At 42.3% G+C, this 19,200-nt stretch overlaps 1 protein-coding gene across 1 annotated transcript in view; it reads left to right on the top strand.

Annotated features, from left to right (window-relative positions):
* TIMP3 (TIMP metallopeptidase inhibitor 3) overlaps positions 1-19,200 on the top strand; it is a 36,422-nt gene that overhangs the window by 536 nt on the left and 16,686 nt on the right. The gene's annotated exons all lie outside the window — the stretch shown is intronic.

Here is a 19,200-nt window from a genome sequence, read left to right as displayed (position 1 = left end):
GAAAGAGGAAGAGGAGAGGTGTGCGGTGGCAGACCCCCGCCCAGCCCTCCTGAGGGGTGGCAGGGTGTGAGGCAGGCTGCGACAGCGAGCTTCATCGCACTGCATCAGTGGCAGCCTCTCCAAGAAATACTTTAAATAAATCGGTAAGAGTGGCTTGTTTCCTACAGCAAGAGAAAACCACCGTTGCAGGGGTGGGCAGCCAAAATTTCCTCCACAACCCGGTGACAAATAATGGGAGGCAGGATCAGGACAAGTTCTCTCAAGCCAGGAAACTTCTGTGGTGGTCGATGTTGGAAGGTGCGGCTCACATAGGCTTGTGGTGCTGCACCGGTAACTTCAGGAAGGGCTGGAAGAGCAGATAACAAGTGTCTCCATGCTTTCTGCGTGCCATGTTGAGATCTTTGCATCTGTGGGAGGTGTGCAAATGTGCATGCTTTTTGGAAAGTTGAAACACTTTTGCTGGATCCTGGCTGATGTTCTCTGCTATGGGTTTTAGCATCCCCAGGGATCTTCACTGTGTGAAATTTAGGTAGGGGACGAGAGGAACATCCAGAATCTCTGGGGAGGAGGTAATGGAGACTCTGGTCTCAAGTTCTTTGGTTTGTTTGTGACCAAGGAAGATTAACTGAATAGGGTTGCTTCTTGTAACCGTCCTGTGGCAAAGTATGTGAAACCAATTAGTAGTGTCCTTTGAGTTAATCCTGGACACATGTCCACATAACAGTAAATACAGGCTGTCACTTCAGCAGTTGAGTGGACTGCATGAGTGAAGTCTTCTTGCACCTCTGTGGATTGTCTTAGTAGCACTTTGTAAAAGCTGTTGGGAGACTTTGCACTGCTTGTACCTACATAGTACTGACTCCAAGCAGAGTCTGCAAAGAAATCCTCCTGGCAACTGCTATGAAAGTCAAATAGAAAATAATTCTCACTGCAGCAGAACACCCATTGCTATGAACCCTGCCAGTGGCTCTGTCAAGTTAGCCAAGCTTAAAAAAAAAAATCTCTCTTGCCTTTAACTCCTCTACAGAAACTGCAGTTATGCGTGGTTATTCTTGTCTAGTTCACATAGTGTATCTGCTCTTGAATGTAAAAAAAGTCCTGTTACAATCAGCTTGCAGACAGCCGATGAGGTTGAAAGTGTGGGGAATGTTACAGTTTGCTTCAGTGATGATAGCCTGGAAAATATTTATAAAATAACATTATACTGGGGGAACTCTTCCAGGAAACTACAGTATTCAAAGTTCTGTTGCCTTTTTCATAGTTGGATCAACAAGCATGCCACCTAAGTGGCAACTACCAGGGAGATTGCCCTTCCTGTCAAAGCCAGGGTAACCATTTTTCCACAGCTAAAGTTGATGACAGCATGTGGCCTTCATTAGCTTGGGAGAAAGTCTAATTTCTTGCTCTGATTAGGTCATGTTTATACTAGATTAAGGGTAGTTTTCAGTTGAATTAAACTTGTAAAAATGGTATTGAGTAAATTTTTGTTATGAATACACCCTGTCAGTATATGTTTGATAGATGTGTGACTAAGAGTGTGGTACACTATGAAGTTTCATATAACAATGCTCCTAAACTTTATGCCACAAGGCTTTTCTGCTTTCTACTCTCATTTCTGATTGAGTTTGAAGTCAGCTCTTCATCTCTCCTTTCTCTCTTTGGAACTCTTCCTTATATCTCATACCTGGGCTTTGCTCTGAGACATAATGGTTCAAAGAGTTGATGTCAGTGGGGCTGTCATGCCTTCAGATGTCACGGCAGGCAAAGGAGCAGAAGCACAAGGGGAAAGAGCAGCTCATTCTAGTAGATGACTTAAATGCAAGTTAAGTTAAGACCACGCCTCTGTTTGATGGGTTGAAGCAAAAGTAAATCCTTACATTTGCCAGAACTGTCTGGAAAATGTGATGTTTCTGTGGGCTGATTTTAGTAAATGCTGTCATGTTCCTCATGTGCTGAAAAGGCAAAAAGCACACTAAGGCTTTCTAGCTCTGGAAGAGTTAATCATCTCCATGGAAACTGATGGCAGTGTCCTAGTGCAGTGTTTGGACAGACTAAACTACACGCTGGGTTATAAAACACGTTGTGGGGAAGAAAGGGACTTGGCAGCAAGCTTTATCGCTCTTGAAACTCCTGACAAAATGCTAGCTTAAAAGGGAGGAGTCAATGCAGTAAGGGCTGGAGCAAAAGAGCTTTTTAAAATAGCTCCTAAAACAATATAAGAAATTAGCTAGCTAGGTGGCAGCCTAGGAGAGGCTTTTCATCTTCAGAAGCACTGAATTCTGAAAAAGGAGAAAACCTTTAGTTCAGGAATGTAACGAAAGCTCTTACTGTTAGTCTTTCATGCTTAGCCAGTGAAGTCCTAGTCTCAAGTTTATTCTCTTCTCCTTTAATCTGATCTCACCAGACATTTTAATTTTTGATGTTCCTGTGGCTCACTTCTGATACAGCCTCCCAACCCTGCAGTCATTAGAACATTTTAATCTTTACAGAAACAGATGGTCAAATGAACCCTCTGGAAGGGGCAGGTTTCCAGTACCTACATCTTTTGAAAGTGAAGATTGTGGTCTTCCAAAGGAAGCTTGGACTCCATACACAACAATATTTTTTATATATATATATTAAAAAAGGAGGGGGCGTGGGGTGGGGGGAAGAAAAGGAACTACTGCCAGGCTGGTCACAAGGAGTCTTTTCACTCAACGTGAGTGTTCCAGCATGATGAATGGAGCAAAAGTAAAGAGGTGTGTCTCATCTGGCCCTGTGAGATCAATCAATAATAAAATTGCTGTTTTAACTCTTGGCTTTCTTTCTTTAACTGGATTGATATATGCCAGGACAGGCAGCACAATAATTAGACAAACAGCAATTGCTATGACTTGCCATCTGAACTTTGCTTCCTCCACTCCCTCCCCTGCCTGCGACCCCTTCCAGATGTGAATATTTTTCTTTTGTTTAAATTAAGAGACCTTTTGAAAGAACAGACACCAGGCATGCTTTGTTCCATTGTGACAAAGCTGCGACATTTCCAGCTGGACATAGCTGACATGAGAAAGGCTTGTTTGTCCTTTTTTTTGCAGGAACAGCAGGAACTTTTGAGCTTGGCTGCTGAATGTTGAGTTCACAGGTTTGGAAAAACACCTCCTGCTTGGCCCCCTCTGTCCCACCTCCCCTTCAAAAAAGAAAAGAGAAAAATATGCAAAATTGCAGGCTGGATTTTGACAAACCAGTCTGCAAGCGATAAAGAAAGTACTTTGTCCACTCCACACCTATCTCACTTTCATCTTGTGCATGTACTTCAGAAAAGAGCTATGGCACTACTAGCTGTCCCTTAGCTGAGTTCAAAGGAGCTCAAAATAGCATTCCTTTCTATAGTTTGGGCTGGGTGAAGAAATATCTGTTTCAGCAAGTATGCTGGTGGATAGTGCCCCTCTCTTTTCTAAATAACCTCACTCTTGGTGAGTTGGAATTGTCAAGCTTCAGGGAGGTGAAGGTAAGCTCTTAGAGCCCCTCAGTGCTGAAGAAGCCATTCATGCCTCCATCCTGTCATACTGTTACACTGAGTTCACAACACCTGCAGTGGCTAGCCTTCTTTGAACTGAAGATGCAAGACAAGAAAAGCAAGAAACAACAGAGAAGGAGGAAGGTCATGAATTTGTTTGACCCGAAGTCTAAGCACCTAACTGAAAACCTGCCCTTTTCCTTTTCTGGTTTTATTCATTTGATCATTCCACCTTCTCGCTAATGAGCTAAGATATGCAGAAGAAATTGGCCATACATAAAATTTTGAACATCCATTCTTTGCCTTGACATAGACTCTGTAGTGAGGTTACATGTGCTTTCTTGCACTTCAAGGCAGACAAGTAAGGTTTGCCATATTAATTATAAAGTTAAAATAAACCAGCTCCAATTAATCATTATACCAATTTTGAGTTGAGATGAATTTTAAACAAATTTTTGGCTTACAAAAAAAGCGGTGCTGTGAGTTCCATTTTACATGGGAAAAAATTGATGAGATATGTTTAACTTTTATGGATTTCAAATGTTCGTGGTAAAAACTGGTGAAAGAGGGTCTTCCTTGTGCCTGGCCATGTCTTCTGACAGAAAGATGACCATTCTAAACTGAACTGTCCTATTTAATAGAAGTTGCTTATTTGTTGTTTTTTGTTGGTTATTTTTAATTAAAGTACATAGAGAGATCACCTTGTGGAATCTGGAGTTTGTCACTTGTCCAAACATATGTATTAAGAATATATGTATCCAAATGTATTTAAAAAAATGAGATGGGAATTACTGTTTGGAAGATGTGGTGCAGAATGTTATTTAAAGCTCCTCTGGTACCTTGTTACTGTTGCATATGCTTACTCCAGATTTCCTGCAGGAAGTAACTCCAGCAAGACCTCTGAGCCAGCAAAGAGCCAGATGTTCTAACCTTGAGCCTTAGAGCTCCTTGCATTATGTAGACATTTCTTTCATTCTTATTTTCACTGATTTCCCACCTGTTCTTGAGAACTTTGCACCTGCCAACTGCTCCACTCATGTTTCTGAGAAGAAGCAGGCTGGTGGGACCGTGGCTATGTACCGCCTTATACAGTACTAGCATTTTTTAGTAAGAGTTTTCATCTGGGATTGGGAAGGACCTGTTTTGTTCATGTCTGTTTTTCAGCATGAGCAAAATTGATTGTTTAACTGTAGGAGAAGTGGCATGAGGTGTCACATTCATTCTCAGCTTCATCAGTGGATTTCACATTTTCCAAGACTCTAAATACAGTTAGTCCTACTCTTTCAGAGTCTTTTAAATAGGGCAACTGGATTGGCATCTGATGAAATGGATCTCTGTACTCATGCGTAATCCCACTGACAGTCATGTTGGGTGGGACCAAGAATCTCTGGTAGGAGCACATACTGAGTCACTGTGGCCTTAACTGGGTTTTAAAGCTATTATGATGACAACTTAGTTTATGTATGTAACAGTGTTGTCTGAGGTCTCATTTCTTCCTCATGGCTCCAATACCATGTGGTGCTCTTATTGTAGCCCAACCAAGCATGCATCACTGAAGAAAGGAACCTGTTTGGTCTGGACAGGAGTTCTAATCCTTAAATGAAGCTTCCACGGGATGCTCTCTGGAAGTTAATACGAACTAGTAAACCTGAGAGGACAGCTTGGTTTAACTCAGCAGGCAAGGCCAGGCATGCAGTCCTTGCCAGCTCTGGACCAGACTAAGCTGCATGTGGTTGAGTTTCCTTTTGAGAATTTTTTTCTTTTTTTTTTTTTGGTGTGGGGTGCTCAAGATGAAGAGGCTTTTGCTCTAATGTTGGTTATTGCTCTAGACTCCCAGGGTATGGTTTTGTCTTTCACATGGTGTTATAAATTGGAAGAAACTTAAATGGTACTGGTGAAATGATGGTAGGGTAAAAAAGAGAGAAAAATTGGGTCTTCAAACGCCAATTAGTTAAGCAAACGTGGAGTTCATTTAACTTAGAGACCTGCTGTAGCTCATCTGAACCTCTGAAGAACGTCCACATGTGACACTTGAAATTTTATTGGTGTAACTTTATTGGACTCCAACTGCTCTGTAACTAACTACACCTTACATGGACTTAGGAAACAAGGTTGATCAGAGCAGCTGACTACATTTGGATCTGTTGCAAGACTTCTTAAAATGTCCTCAGCTTTGTGGCAATTGTTGCAAATAGCAGAGCTCAAGGCCAACCTCTTTGGTAACTCTCTGTGTCTAAGTACTTGGGACACACGAGGAGGGAGGCACACTGCTGGGGCTTTATTAAAACCCACAGCTCTCCTTCTTGAGCAGATACCTTAAAAGATCATGTCAAAATTATGGTGTTCTGCCCACTGGAGACTCTGCTACTGATGTTATTTGCCCCTAGTGGACTAGGTCCTTATTTAAAACTAGGGTTAAACTGGATTTGCTTTGGAATAGCTTGAGAAATGAATGTTAACCAGTGAATTTCAAATTTCTGCTATAGGAAATATTAGGCTGGTGATGGGCCTGAGGTTAATGAGACCAAGATGGGTTAAATGGATTTACAACCTCTTATACTACCTCTGAAATCTGGTCCGGTTATCAATATGGAAAGGAAATACTGGACCAGCCCCATAAATTTTGTAAAGCAGATGCAATGCCACTGATCTCAGCAGTATTTCACCATCTTGTGTCAGAGTTGGATTTGACTTGGTGGCTTCAGGTTTCTAAGAGGAACGTTACAAACACTAGAGAGCTTAAAACTATTGTAAAAAAAAAAAAAAAAAGAGTTAACCTTCCCCTGAGGGACCAGAGTGAACATTTAGTGAATTAACTGACAATGTCTAATAACATAAAAATGCAAGTAGTTTTACACAACCCTGATTATTTATTCAAAATTGTTGCCAGCTAGAAAAGATGCTGGGAGTCTTTTGGAAACAAGGTAGAAGTCTTCTGAGTTGCGTGCTGGTAGAATAAATGTTGACTATGAATAGTCCAGATTCCTGCTAGTGTTTATGTAAGAGCTTTCCAGAAGGCAATTTCAGCCCTTAGAAACAGTATAAAGACAATAAAACTCAAGTTAAATAGCAGAGAGGTGCATATGCAAAAAAATAGCATCAAACCTCCTCAAATATCAGCTATGGTTTGCTTGAGATGTAGAGTCTCATTTTTATGTTGGGAAGAAAGGAGGTGATTTGGGGTGTCCCTCCTGGGACTAAAATGTGCCAGGAACCAGGAGGGAGCAGTGCTTGGGGCAAATGTTAGGGAGGCCATTGTCAGCTGGGGGATAAGGTCTTGGGTTGCGCTAGTGGGGTGGTCTATGTCAGTGGCTCAGCTTTGAAAACTTCTGCCTACAGCAGTAGGGTTAACGGGAAACTTGTAATGGGAGAAGGTATTTAGGAGCTGTAGGAGTGGCAAAGGCCTTTAAAAGACTAGTCTTGGAGTATAAGTAGGAGAGAAGGATTACTGAAGAAGGGAGAGAGGTTCTATGGAAGCATTGATGAACTAGATATAGGCTGGTCAGGCTAAGAATAATCATTGGCTGTGAAGCATGATAGGCCACTCCATCTGAAACTATGTGGTGCATGCCCAAGGTGAATCTAATCCATCCAGGAGAGTGAATGGGTACTGTGGCCTCAGGGAACACATAAGCAGGATAACTCACATAAAAGAATCCAGTGCTCAAATGAATGTTCTCTAACAGCCTGTAACATGTTCTTTTCTGATTGGCAGTTGTCTTTAAAAAGATCTGGCTTGGTAGACTGGCCATGGACAGAGCACTTGCACTTTGTCTGGACTCTAGCCGAGCTGTATCCTTCTTCCGTACAGGTGAATGCAAAGTTCCTTCAAAGAGCACTTCCAGAAGTGCAAGTTGCATGGGTGTGTGAGCAGGGCTTGGGGTCCTTTTATTTTCACCAAGTGAGTAATAAGGAAGATACAGCTTAGCTGGAAAATGATGTAGATTGCGTAGCAGGAGAAGCAAATGAAATTAAGCCAAATGTAGCATGTTGTCTAAAGGTACTTTTGATATATATGATGTAGTAACCAGACCCTCTGCAGTGAGGAGGTAAAAGGGGAGTGTACCAACAGCAGAGCCATCGTTGTTCAACACATGCTTGTTATTGATTCTTGACGAAAACACGCACTCTAAGAAAAAAATCCGCAATCTTCCTTAGTTACCCCTCAGTTGTTAAAGTGCCAGAGTACTGGTTATCCTGCTGGCTCTTAATGCTTAGAACTAGTTTATTGGGGAGGTAAGGAAAGGTATGTGAAAGGGCCCAGGGATGAAAAAGAGACCCTGAAGATTTTTCCCTTCTTAATTCCTTGACTTTGACATATAAAGGTCCAGGTTTCTGCATGATCATTGGTACTTCAGCAAAGCAGAGATAAATTACACCAAATTTGTACAATGCTTGCACAGATAGTAATGGCTACACCAGGTGCAACAGCTTGAAGGTAACACATTGTTATTTCTTGCTCCCTGGTGGTTCATTAAAAAAAAAAAAGATCCCACAACAGCACATAGGAAACAGGAGTACTTCTGTTCCACAGGCCATGTCCAAAATTACCCAAGCTCCTGCTGGCCTAGACTAAAGGAGATGAATTTTAACTCTCTCATGCTGCATTGTAATTACCATATGGGGACTTCAACATCTGTTTCCTTTTCTCCATGTTTCCCTCAGTATTGGGTGTTACTGCAGTGCAGTCCGCAGGGAGGCTTGCTGGTATTATGTTAGTCTGTTAATTTTCTGTAGAAGAGCACTGGAGCATTTGATCAGACAACAAGTTCAATCTCATGCTCAGTGAATATGTGAACAAGCAAAGATCTTGCTCCTCTGACATTTAATCAGCTCTCTCAAACTTCTTGGATCAGCTGTAAATTAAAAGCTCTCTCCCTAGTGAGCAGGTTTTGGTGTTGGTCTCCAAACAATTAAAATATAAGGGAAAGAATGTGCTTGCTTGTACCAAGACAGGAAGACCACAGAATGAAAAACTTCCACTTGACTTTGAAAGACAGGAAATGGCTGGTGTTGGAAAGGCAACAGGTAGAGGAGGAGTGAGCCAGAGACTATCTGTAGAAAACCACCTATTCCCCAGATGCTTCTCCTTCAGCTCCTTGTTCTTTTGGGGGAAGGAGTTCCAGGCTGTTCCAAGCCGTTTATACACTTCCCAAACACCGCACCGGTTTCCTACTTCCTGCCTCTTCTGACACTGCTATAAATATCCCGCCTGCCTTTCGTAGGTCTAGAGAAATGCACATTGCAGATTAAAGGTGGTTGAGGTGACAGTGGGAAACAACCTTTAGACCAACTCTTGTGAAGTTCAGGATTGCTGGGTCCTATGCTTTTACTTGTGAGATGTGAGGTTGCTGAGTCTCCTGCTTTTCCTGGGGAAAATGGATGGAGTCCTTTAAGAGTGAAACAGTCTCCCCATTAATCATTCTCACCTCTGGACTAGGATACTTAGGCTTTTTTCTAAGTAAACAATTTCCTCCAGTAAATTATATACTACATATGGCACAGAGCTAAAAGCTGAAAAATTTCTGGTATTTGGGAGAAGGGAGGGTGGGGAAAAGAGGTTTAAGAGGGAACAGGAGACACTCGTCAAGGGACCACACTGCATGAAGAAGTATAGTACTTGCAATAATGAATACCTTAAAGGCTTTGGTGAAGAGGATCAGACCAAGAGGAAATAAAACAGCAAAGTGACCTCTGGGGCACTTAAGTAGCTATCTTGTACAGTACTTCAATAGCTGCAAAATACAGGGCCCTCCCTTAGCATCCTGCAGGGCAAAAATCACAAACCCAGAGAAGCGTGGGAAGAAAAGTGCAGCAGTTCCTGTGCAAGAGCCTCAGTACTGCAAAGGATTGTGCTGGGGGTATAAGGGCAGGATGAGTTCTTAAGCCCTCTGTTTCAGTTTTCTAAATATGAAGAGCAGCACCTGTCCCTTTTTCTTTTTTTTTTTTCCCCCAAGGGGGTGGGGGGTGGGGATTAAGGATTTACTTGGATATTGCCTTAGAGGATCAAGATAAAAAAGAGACTTCAATAAGTCTGTTTCCATCTTCTCTACAGTCAGTGTATTTTCAGTAGAATTAAGCAGCTGTCCTGCTTTTCCCCCACTGTGTAACAGTTTGCAGCTTTACAGAGAAGTACAGAAATAGAAAATTCTACAATATCAGACAGAACTCCTAGGTGGTACTTTAAGAGACCCCAAACTGCCACAGGAAGGTTTTAATGGAATATTATCCATTCAGAGAGAAGATTGACTAGAACTGGTGGCAAATAGCCAGTGACCCTTACCAGTATGTTGCCTTTAACACCTCTACTTTGGAATAAGCACCCTGCAGCAGAACGTGTGATAGTGAGTCATATGCATCATCCAGCTAGGCTGGAGTTCTGATAATGATAAAATGCACCTCCCAGAAGCCTGATGTGGGATAGTCTGACTTTCCCATAGCCCCCTTCTGTGGCTGTCACCCTAATTCCTTGTAGTTAGAGATTGATTCAAACCCTGCAGTTTTAAGTTCCTTCCAAAACTCTTTAAAGGCATTTGTTATTTTAACTCTGAAGTCTATTTTTGTTATCAGTATGAATGTCTGATCTACCTCCCACATGCATTCTAAGTTGCAGTTATCTCTTGAGTTTCCTAGTCTATTCTGGTTTGTTCTTTTTCTGTTTGACTGGAAGGCCAACAGGATGGGAATCATGCATTTACTCATATTTTGTTCTGAGGATTCTCCTGATGCCACGTAATTATGGGACTGTAACGCCAGGACTAATAAATCCTTGTGTTAGAGAGTCCTACATCCCTCAGTATTGTGTGATTTAGCAGGAACCTGCTAAAGTAGCACTGCCAGCCTGATACTGTGGAGACTTGTCCTTTCCGGCAGACTGACACTTTTGAAAAAACAGCAAGCAAAGTGGGAAACAGGTCCTTACTGGCCTTTGTTCGAATGCCATGTTCAAATCGGTTGAAGAAATAGCATAGACTGAACAAAGCAGACTGCACCTGTGTATTTGGCTGGATGGGAAACAAAGCTTTCACTAGTACCGGAAAGTTTTCAAGCCAATAGGTTCCTTCCTGTCAGTGCAAGATCTCATGTTTGTTTCTGAACGCCCTTCTCATGCCAATTTCTTCCAGTACTTATGGCTGTTGGAAGAGGTAGGGCAAAGGAAAGCACTGGGTCTCTCTTGCCCTCCTGCCTCAGAAACTGTTTTCCTGTTTGTCTTTTATGCAGTATGGCAGCTTGGGACATTGACGTAAACTCTGTCCTTTGTGCTGTTGAAAGCTCTCCTCTTCTGAAAGTGACGGCATTGCCTACACACATCCTGACTAGCCTGCCTTTTTGACAGGAGGACAGAAGAGTGAACAGAACGGTTGTTTTGGCACACCTAGGCACACACAAATTTTTGTGCAGGCTCTGTATTTGTTCATCTAGCCATCATAAGTCAGCATCTGGCAGGGTTCCTTCCAGGGTATATTCCTCAATATATATGTGGACTAACAAGGAAAGATCAACCAATGTTGTTATTGAAATATTATTGTCATCAGGTTACACAGCAGAAAAATAATGGAAAAGGCAGTTTTTATTCCAGAATATACCCAGAGTCGTGAATGGGAAGGATAGAATTCAGAGGAATTTTTTAAGTGGAGCTTACTTAGACTTCATTCTCTGATGAAATCCATCAGAGGTCACAGCAGCCATCTTAACTCGGGCAATTAGAACAAAAATGCTGATGTATGTTGTTTCCCCCACTGAATTTTGGACTATGTCTCTTCTATTTTTTTCCTCATGAGAACATCTCTGCTATAGATGCTCCAACAGCTGTATTATTATAAACATACTGAAAATCAGTACTGTCGACAGCCAGTGTACACTGGATTCAACAGAGCTATAATGCTTAAAATGAAAAAGAAAAAAAAAAAAGGTTTCTGTATTCCCAGAGTAATTTCCCTTGGCAAAGACCAAGTATTAAATGGAACTATACACTCCTGAGCTAGCTACGTGTTTGCCTGTCAATTTAATAGCAAGAGCAAGCAGGATTTGTGTTCCTTTCACCCAGAAACGGAAAACTACATTTTGGTGAGATTTCATTACAATAATAGTGGTTTTAGCCCCATTTTGGTTTTAGAATGTATTGGCAGCAAAGCTACAGCTGACAAGACCAGGCAATGCCAGTGTACTTTCTGTAGACGCAGTAATGCTTCAACTACCCAGGGCTGTATTTCTTCCCTGCCCTGTTTGGAAGGTGGCAGAGGAATCCTTGCTCATCTTGGTGCGTTTTCACCAAAATCCCTTACCAGAAAGTATTACTGCAAACTGTGGAGACGAGAATGTAATCTGTGGCTGTTTTGCATAGTTGGATAATTTGTTGGTTTCGTTTTTAAGCCAACTGGTGACTCCCTCAGGCCAGCACTGCTCCAAACCTTATTAATAGCAGTCCTTGTCATTTTAGAGGTTTTATCTTTTCATTCTTATTCATACATGCTCATTTCTGGATTTGCTAATACACACTTGCACTTCCTCACTTTCCTTACTTGTGGGAGGAATCAGTGGAAGGAAACTGTGTGCACCAATAGCCTGGTTTTGTTAACTGAGCTTCTGCTTATCCCACAGAATATTAGAAGCGGACGTGAAACTATACTTTGGTAAGCCACACCTCTGATTTTTCTCAGGGGAAAAAAGCCGTGTAGCTATTTTTAGTTGGTATATTAAGTGTGAAATTAGGCAGTTCCAAGGGGATGAACAACTGCATTCAGAAGAATTGCCTTTGTGCTTCTTTCTTCTCCGCAGAGCTACAACAGTTCAGTGTTCTTGACTCAAAGTGCTTCTCTTGGGGTACTGGAAAATCGGAGTCGAAAAAGGCTGCTAAAAATCCAGGCTTAGACGTGTGCCTCGTGTGCGTGTGTGTACATCTTGCAGTTCAGTGATGACCCTCATGACTTCTTGAACTTTTAATGACAATGCAGCTGTCTGTTCGTGGTGCTAATTAACCCAAAAGCTGATCCCTCCCTCCCTCTCGTTATCCATTCTGTGAATGAGATGTGAAAACAAGAGGACGACTTTTCCCGTGCCCTTAGGGCTGTCTGAGCCTGGCAGCAGTGACCCTGCTTGAGTAGAACTGAAAGAGCTGCTGCGCAATGGCCCATACTGCTTTTTAATGGGTTATTAAAATTCCACCTTCTCCCCTTCCCTCCAGTCCCCTTGCAGTTTGGCGTGAAGGCACTTAGGGGAAAACAGCTGCAGGAATAACTTTCCCCCTTTTCTTTCGGAAAGGCAGAGACAGCTGCTCAGTCCCCAAGTCTAGGGATTCCACCACTGCTTATTTAGGGCCTGATCCCACTCCAGTTAAAGTCGGTAGAGAGATTCCCACCGTGTTCTACAGACAGTTGAAGGAAGCAGCTTCAGGAAGCAGCCTGCAATCAAATAATACTGCTTCAAAATTGTGGAAATGTCTAGAAAGGAGGAAGAGAGTAGGAAGGCATTTGTCACAGAGCTGACTTGCTGACTTGCTTGCTGTCTCAAAGTATGAGCACTCAGCAGGCCAACGTTTTACTTGAGGAACAGGTTAAATTAGTGTGTTCGTGGTATCCTAAGTCGCTTTTTAAAGATAGCTCTAGTATGTCTGTGTTCACTTGCAGTCTGCAGTGTTGACAGAACTTTTACTGGCACAGTGAATTAAAAGGACTGACCTCTGGTATTGAATGCTGTTTTAGTTTATGTACTCTTTGAGGTCATAGGGGATAATGGCTCACTTATTGAAATTATGCCAGTTCTCAACACCTGCAGCTCTCAATGGTATGAATTTACTTACTTCTGAAAAATGGAATTTACTCTTGTTTCTGTCATTAGAGCTTATTATTTTCACCTCTGTTTTACACAGTGAAAGAGTGGTCTAGAAACTTGCTGGAGAGGGTCAGAATTTCTGTTCCGTAGAGAATTTTGAAATGGCCGGTTTATTCAGTCTGAAACTTGAGGGAAGATTAAAGCATAATAGAAAATGGCCTGGAATTTTCTGGAAAAAGTGATTCTGATGCATCTGAATTTAATGTTTTGAAGGGTTAAATCAAAACATCCATTTTGAACGAAGGTGTCATTTCACATCATTTAGACTTCCAAGTGCAGTTGGAGAGAAATGCTGATTCAGGTTGAAAATAGGTCTCAGTTTTTCTGAGAAGAAAAATAAGAACCAATTTTGTTGAAGTTAATGCTTTCCTTAGAAATTTGTGACTTAAGTAAAACCACATTTCTTGACAGGTAAAAGCAATTCCAGAAACATTTCTACCGATCCTATGCCTGATGGTTTAACAGTAACAGCCTCCCCTTCTGGAGGTGCTGATTTTGATCAGGTTAAAGGCTACTTCTCAAGCTGGGAGAGATTCCAGTTCAGTAGTCCTCTGGGGTTTATAGTTAGCTTTTTCTGAATACTGAGAATTCCCTTTAAAACACAAATCTACATACCCTTCGGTTGCTCCAGTCCGTGACAATGGGCAGTTCTCCTTGGGTTTGCTGCATTAATGAATAAACAGGTTTGTGGGTGTGCTGCTGCCAGTGGACTGAGACGAAGTATTTCCCCTTGTGTTTATGTTAGTTCCTTCTCTGTCAATGTTTAAACATGCGTACACCTGTGTTCCAGGTGCAAGCTTAACTGGAGCCTTGACAAGCTGGCTCTTGGGAGGGTGGTTCATCACTTTGCCAGAATAGTCCTGTTACAGCGATGCCTCAGGAGACCTAGACAGGCAGGAAGTGGTCAGGCTCAGTGTATACCCTGGAAATTATTACCCTTACCTGTAAACAATCAGCAGTGAAGTGTCCAGAGAACTTCTGCCTCCCAAACAGTTAATGGGCCTTAGAGTATTCAGAAATTGCAATCACTGTGCCAGGGCAGCTGTGAAACAACTATCCAACCATATCTTGTGATCTTTGGGGGTTTTTTTGTTCCTGAAATGTTACAAGGACACCTAAGAAGTGATACAGAATGCAGGCTTACCTCGCCCAGATTGGAATTATATGAAAGTTTTGGTAAGAATACTTTAAGGAGCTCTCAAACTCCAGTAACACAGATGAGCTGACTGGTAGGTTCATTTTAAGGAAATCTCTATCACATTCATATGGTCAGACTTGAGAATTTCCATATAAAACCCACTAATTATCAATACTGACTTTGAATAAAACAGTATGGTTTTGTCTTGTTTTTGTATAAATATCTATTGTGCAAAAAGAAGTCAACAATTGGTGGCAGACAGGCACTGTTAACTATTCAGTGTGTTCTCTGTGTTTACAGAAGTCTAGCTAAGAGTCATATCTCATTAATATTTCATTGGGAGCACCAGGTTGCATATGAGCATCCGAGTAATGACACTTCTGGAAATCTCTTCTGATTATGGCCTATTGGGCTGAAATTTTGATGAAAAATTTGTAAGAAGGAATCTTTGGGTAATAAAAGAACGAGATGGTTATGCTGTTTCTCTCTTCACTGCAATTTCTATGGGACAACTTTGGCCAGTCTGTCAGTAGGACAGCTGGAGAGTTTGAGAAAATCGTTTGAAGAACAAAGGCCAGTGTCTACCTACCTTTCCTGCTGTCAGTGCTCTGTGTCATTGCACAGGAAAAATCTTGTGTCTTCAGAGCCAGAGGATGTACAGTGTACAATATTTGTGTTACTCATGTGAAGAGTTGCTGTCTATAGACGTTCTTGGACTTCCAGGTCTTCTCAGGTCCTGGTTTTGGCTGGGATAGAGTTAATTTTCATCTTAGAGGCTGGTATAGCGCTGTGTTTTGGATTTAGGACGAGAATAATGTAGAAAATGCACCGATGTTTTACTTGTTGCTAAGCAGGGTTTACACTAAGTCAAGGACTTTTTAGCTTCTCGCACCACCCTGCCAGTGAGTAGGCTGGGGAGTACAAGAAACTGAGATGAGACGCAGCTGATCCAAAGTGTACAAAGAAATATTCCATACAATATGATATCAGGATCAGTATATAAACCAGGGTGAAAGCTGGGTCACTTAGCAGTGACCGGGGACTTTTGCTAAGAAGCTGGCTGGGCATTGCTTGGTGGGTGGTGAAATTGCATTGTTCATCCCTTGTTTTGTATATTCTAATTCTATTATTATTACTAATAATATTATTTTCCCTTCCTTTTGTGTCCTATTAAACTGTCTTTATCTCAACCCACTAATTTGGCTTTTTCCTCAGTGGGCAAAGGCGGGGGAGCAAGCGAGCGGCTGTGCGGTGTTCAGCTGCCTGCCAAGTTAAACCATGACATCTCATTACCTCTCTCGTGAGATGTCTTGTATCACTCTCCTTTTGGTTTTTTTTTTCCCTTACCTTACTCCCACCACAAATGAAGACTAAGTTCTTCTGGCCTTTGATATCTGGCCTTTGATATCCCTTCGAAGGTCCAAAATGAAGGATGATGTTTTGGAACACAGTTATGCCAGGGCAATACATGGAATCCTGGAAAGTGCTGGATAGGTGGGCAATTTGTCAGTATGAAATTTGCCCTGATATTGTACTGACCTTGATCTGTAGACTGACTGGAAATTGAGGTACAGGAGGCTGATTCAGGACCTGTGGAGGTTTTCCACTTGCTTTAAGGAACACTGAATCAGGAACAGTGCCACACCTAAGCCTTTACATGGTGCTCAGCCTCCAGAGTAAAATTCTTTTTGTAGCTGAGCTCAGCTACATAGTATTAATGACCATGGTTACATAATAGATATTAATAAAATGGGCAATTAGTAAATTCCTTAGGCATTATTATAAACCAGAACTGTGTTATGGACACATCCAGTATATGTGAACAGTCTGCAAAGACTGGCAGCTTCTGAACAATTAATAATGGCTCAGGAATGATGGGCAAAGGCGCTGGCTTCTCACAGGAGAAACTGTTGGAATGCAGGTGTAATTCTAGGGTCCGACAGACCCAATACCAGGTCCTGTCAGATCCAGTGCAAATAGGAACAGCAGAGCAGTACTTACAGGCTTAACCTCGTTAAATATGTATACCTCTTCGGCGTGGACAGCTGCTTAGTCTGTCAGTTTAATGCAAGTTTTCTAATGCGGGAAGGAATTTGCAGGCCCGCCCTGTACCCTTGAAATCTATAGCTGTTCCCAAACAGTTTTTCCTCTCTAGCTCCTACGTGCAAAATTGAGTGTAAAACATATGATCGGTGGAGTGTAGCCTCCTTGCAGAACGCTGGCACTGTTCCAGCTGGGTGAGGTGCTGAAGCAAGGAGAGTCCACTGAAGTAAGTTTCTGAAGCAGGGAGTGTCCAAGCTGGTGGCTTATGATACTCCCTGTTTTGAAAGGTTTACATGAGGTGTCAGAGCTGCCCTGTTCCTAAGGCACAGAAGAAAACTGCTTTCCAGTGTTCTCTTTAGCAGGACTCTTCTTCCTCCTCCTCCTCTTGTTGGAGCATTTGGATTTGAGCTCCCAATGTGTTCATGGATTGCATGGTGGGTTAAGGAAGAGTAATAAATGGGCAGGTTTGGCTCAAGACTTTTCTACTGCCTGCTTGAAAAACAGCGATGAATTTATTATGCTTGTTAACTCTGGATATTCTACAGAGGAAATCTAGTATTAAGGAGCAAAGACATGCCAGTTCTATGTATCTGCCTTTGCAGATGTCTCATAATTATGTGAAATGCAAAGTAGCATCTACCAGGCTCAAGCGCTGGACATACATAGTTGAGTACTGGGTCATGTTGGTATGTGTAATTGCTGGCATCCTGGCTTGTGTCAGCAATAGTGTGGCCAGCAGGAGTAGGGAAGTGATTGTCCCCCTGAACCTGGCACTGGTGAGGCCACACCTTGAATACTGTGTCCAGTTTTGGGCCCCTCTCTACAAGAAGGACACTGAGGTGCTGGAGCATGTCCAGAGAAGGGCAACAAAGCTGGTGAAGAGAACAAGTCTCATAAGGAGCAGCTGAGGGAACTGGGGTTGTTTAGCCTGGAGAAAAGGAGATTGAAGAGACACCTAATCACTCTCCACAACTACCTGAAAGGAGGCTGTAGTGAGGTGGGGGTCAGTCTCTTCTCCCAAGTAACAAGTGACAGGATGAGAGGAAATGGCCTCGAGTTGCGCCAGGGGAGCTTTAGGCTGGGTATTAGGAAACTTGAGTCACCATTGCTGGAGGTATTTAAAAGACGTAGAGATCTGGTGCTTAGGGATGTGGTTTAGTGGTGACCTGACAGTGCTGGGTTAATGGTTGGACTTGATGATCTTAAAGGTCTCTTGCAACCAAAACGATTCTGTGATTCTGTGATCAGAGCATCTTTCCTCTCTTTCTCTTGTGATGTGTGTGAGCAGCATCTTGGCTGCTTGGTAAAGATAGTGGTTTTGTTCTGAGAACCAGGTATCAAGCTGCAGCACAACAGCTTGCAGAAAGAATGACCATATCCCAGTAGAGCAACTTATCTACAGCGTTGCAGGCTAAAGACTTTTTTTTTTTTTTTCTCAGCAGAACTGAAACTTCCTGGTAAATTTGCAGTCAAAATGAAAAAAAAAAAGGAACAAAATGGTGCATCCGCACTGCCTCCTCTGCCTCAAATCCCCTCACCCATTTTGATGGGTGTACCCATCTTGATGTACACGTAAAAGCAATGACATTTGAATACTTTCAGCAACTGATACCACATTTGAGGAATGTATATTACCCTTGCTTAGGATCAACAGTACTTTATTCTTTAAGCAGTGCTCAAGACCTCAAGAGAGTGAAAGACTGCCCTGTGTGAATCAGAATGGGATTTCTGTGATTGTAGCGGGTTCCTTAAAATTCTACCTGATCCATTTTAATCACTCTAGCACTCATTTTCGTTTGTTATCAGGATCTGTGGAAATGGAAGATGAGACTCACTTGCAACTGTATCACTAAATCACAGGCAAAGGACATGTTTTCTCCTTGCAGAGGCTGCTCCTCTAACTGTACTTATTTAGGCAATTCATCTGTCATCATATGCTCCATGTTTCCACGTTACTGCTCACTTGATGGGTTGGGAAAGTATCAATGCCAGATGCACATTCCTTTCAGGCAGTAAAGGCTCCTGCAGCAGTAAGTCATGTGCACCAGCTCCTTGTTTCATTAAAATCGCATATGGTTTCCATTTGCCCCTAATTGGTCTCACTTCAGCTCAGCCATTTTCTCTGAGTGGAATGCTTAGACCTGTGGCTTCTTCGAATAATTCCAAGCAGCCATGAGAAAACAGAGCTTTGTCTGCCTCAGCCTGGCTTCCCCTCACCCTGCATGTACTGTGTCTAGAAGTACTTGATCTGGAAGTGAGAACTGAGTTAAATCTTAACTGCACAAATCTTACGTAGACCAAAAGAAAATGGAAAAGGTGTTGTAAGCTAAGCATTGCCTGACCAGCTTTGAATCATGTGCTTGTTATTTTTATCCACTGTTGTAAGCTGGCTTTGAAAGTGCTTTTGTGTGTTGGTTTTGACAACCATCTTACCAACACTGCTAACCTTGGCTGAAAGCCGTTCTTCCTTTGGCAGTTGTCAGCGGCACAAAATGAGGCAAAATGCGCTCTGCTGAAGACTACTTGTGGAGAGATGTGTGAGATGCCTCTCTACTGTGCTGTGTTTGTGGAGCACTCCCTTCCCTTCCCTCTGTTTGCATCATTTTTCCTTTACTCTGATACTTGCCTTCTGCGTTTTGATTCTAGCCTGAATTCAGCTTTCAGTAACTAGGTGAAAAATGTTTAAGTGGAA

Source organism: Buceros rhinoceros, unplaced genomic scaffold (assembly GCF_000710305.1).
Source record: "Buceros rhinoceros silvestris isolate BGI_N320 unplaced genomic scaffold, ASM71030v1 scaffold1775, whole genome shotgun sequence".
NCBI lineage: Eukaryota > Metazoa > Chordata > Aves > Bucerotiformes > Bucerotidae > Buceros > Buceros rhinoceros.
The sequence above is the reverse complement of the archived record's forward strand: the minus strand, read 5'-3'. Positions and strand labels throughout refer to the sequence as shown.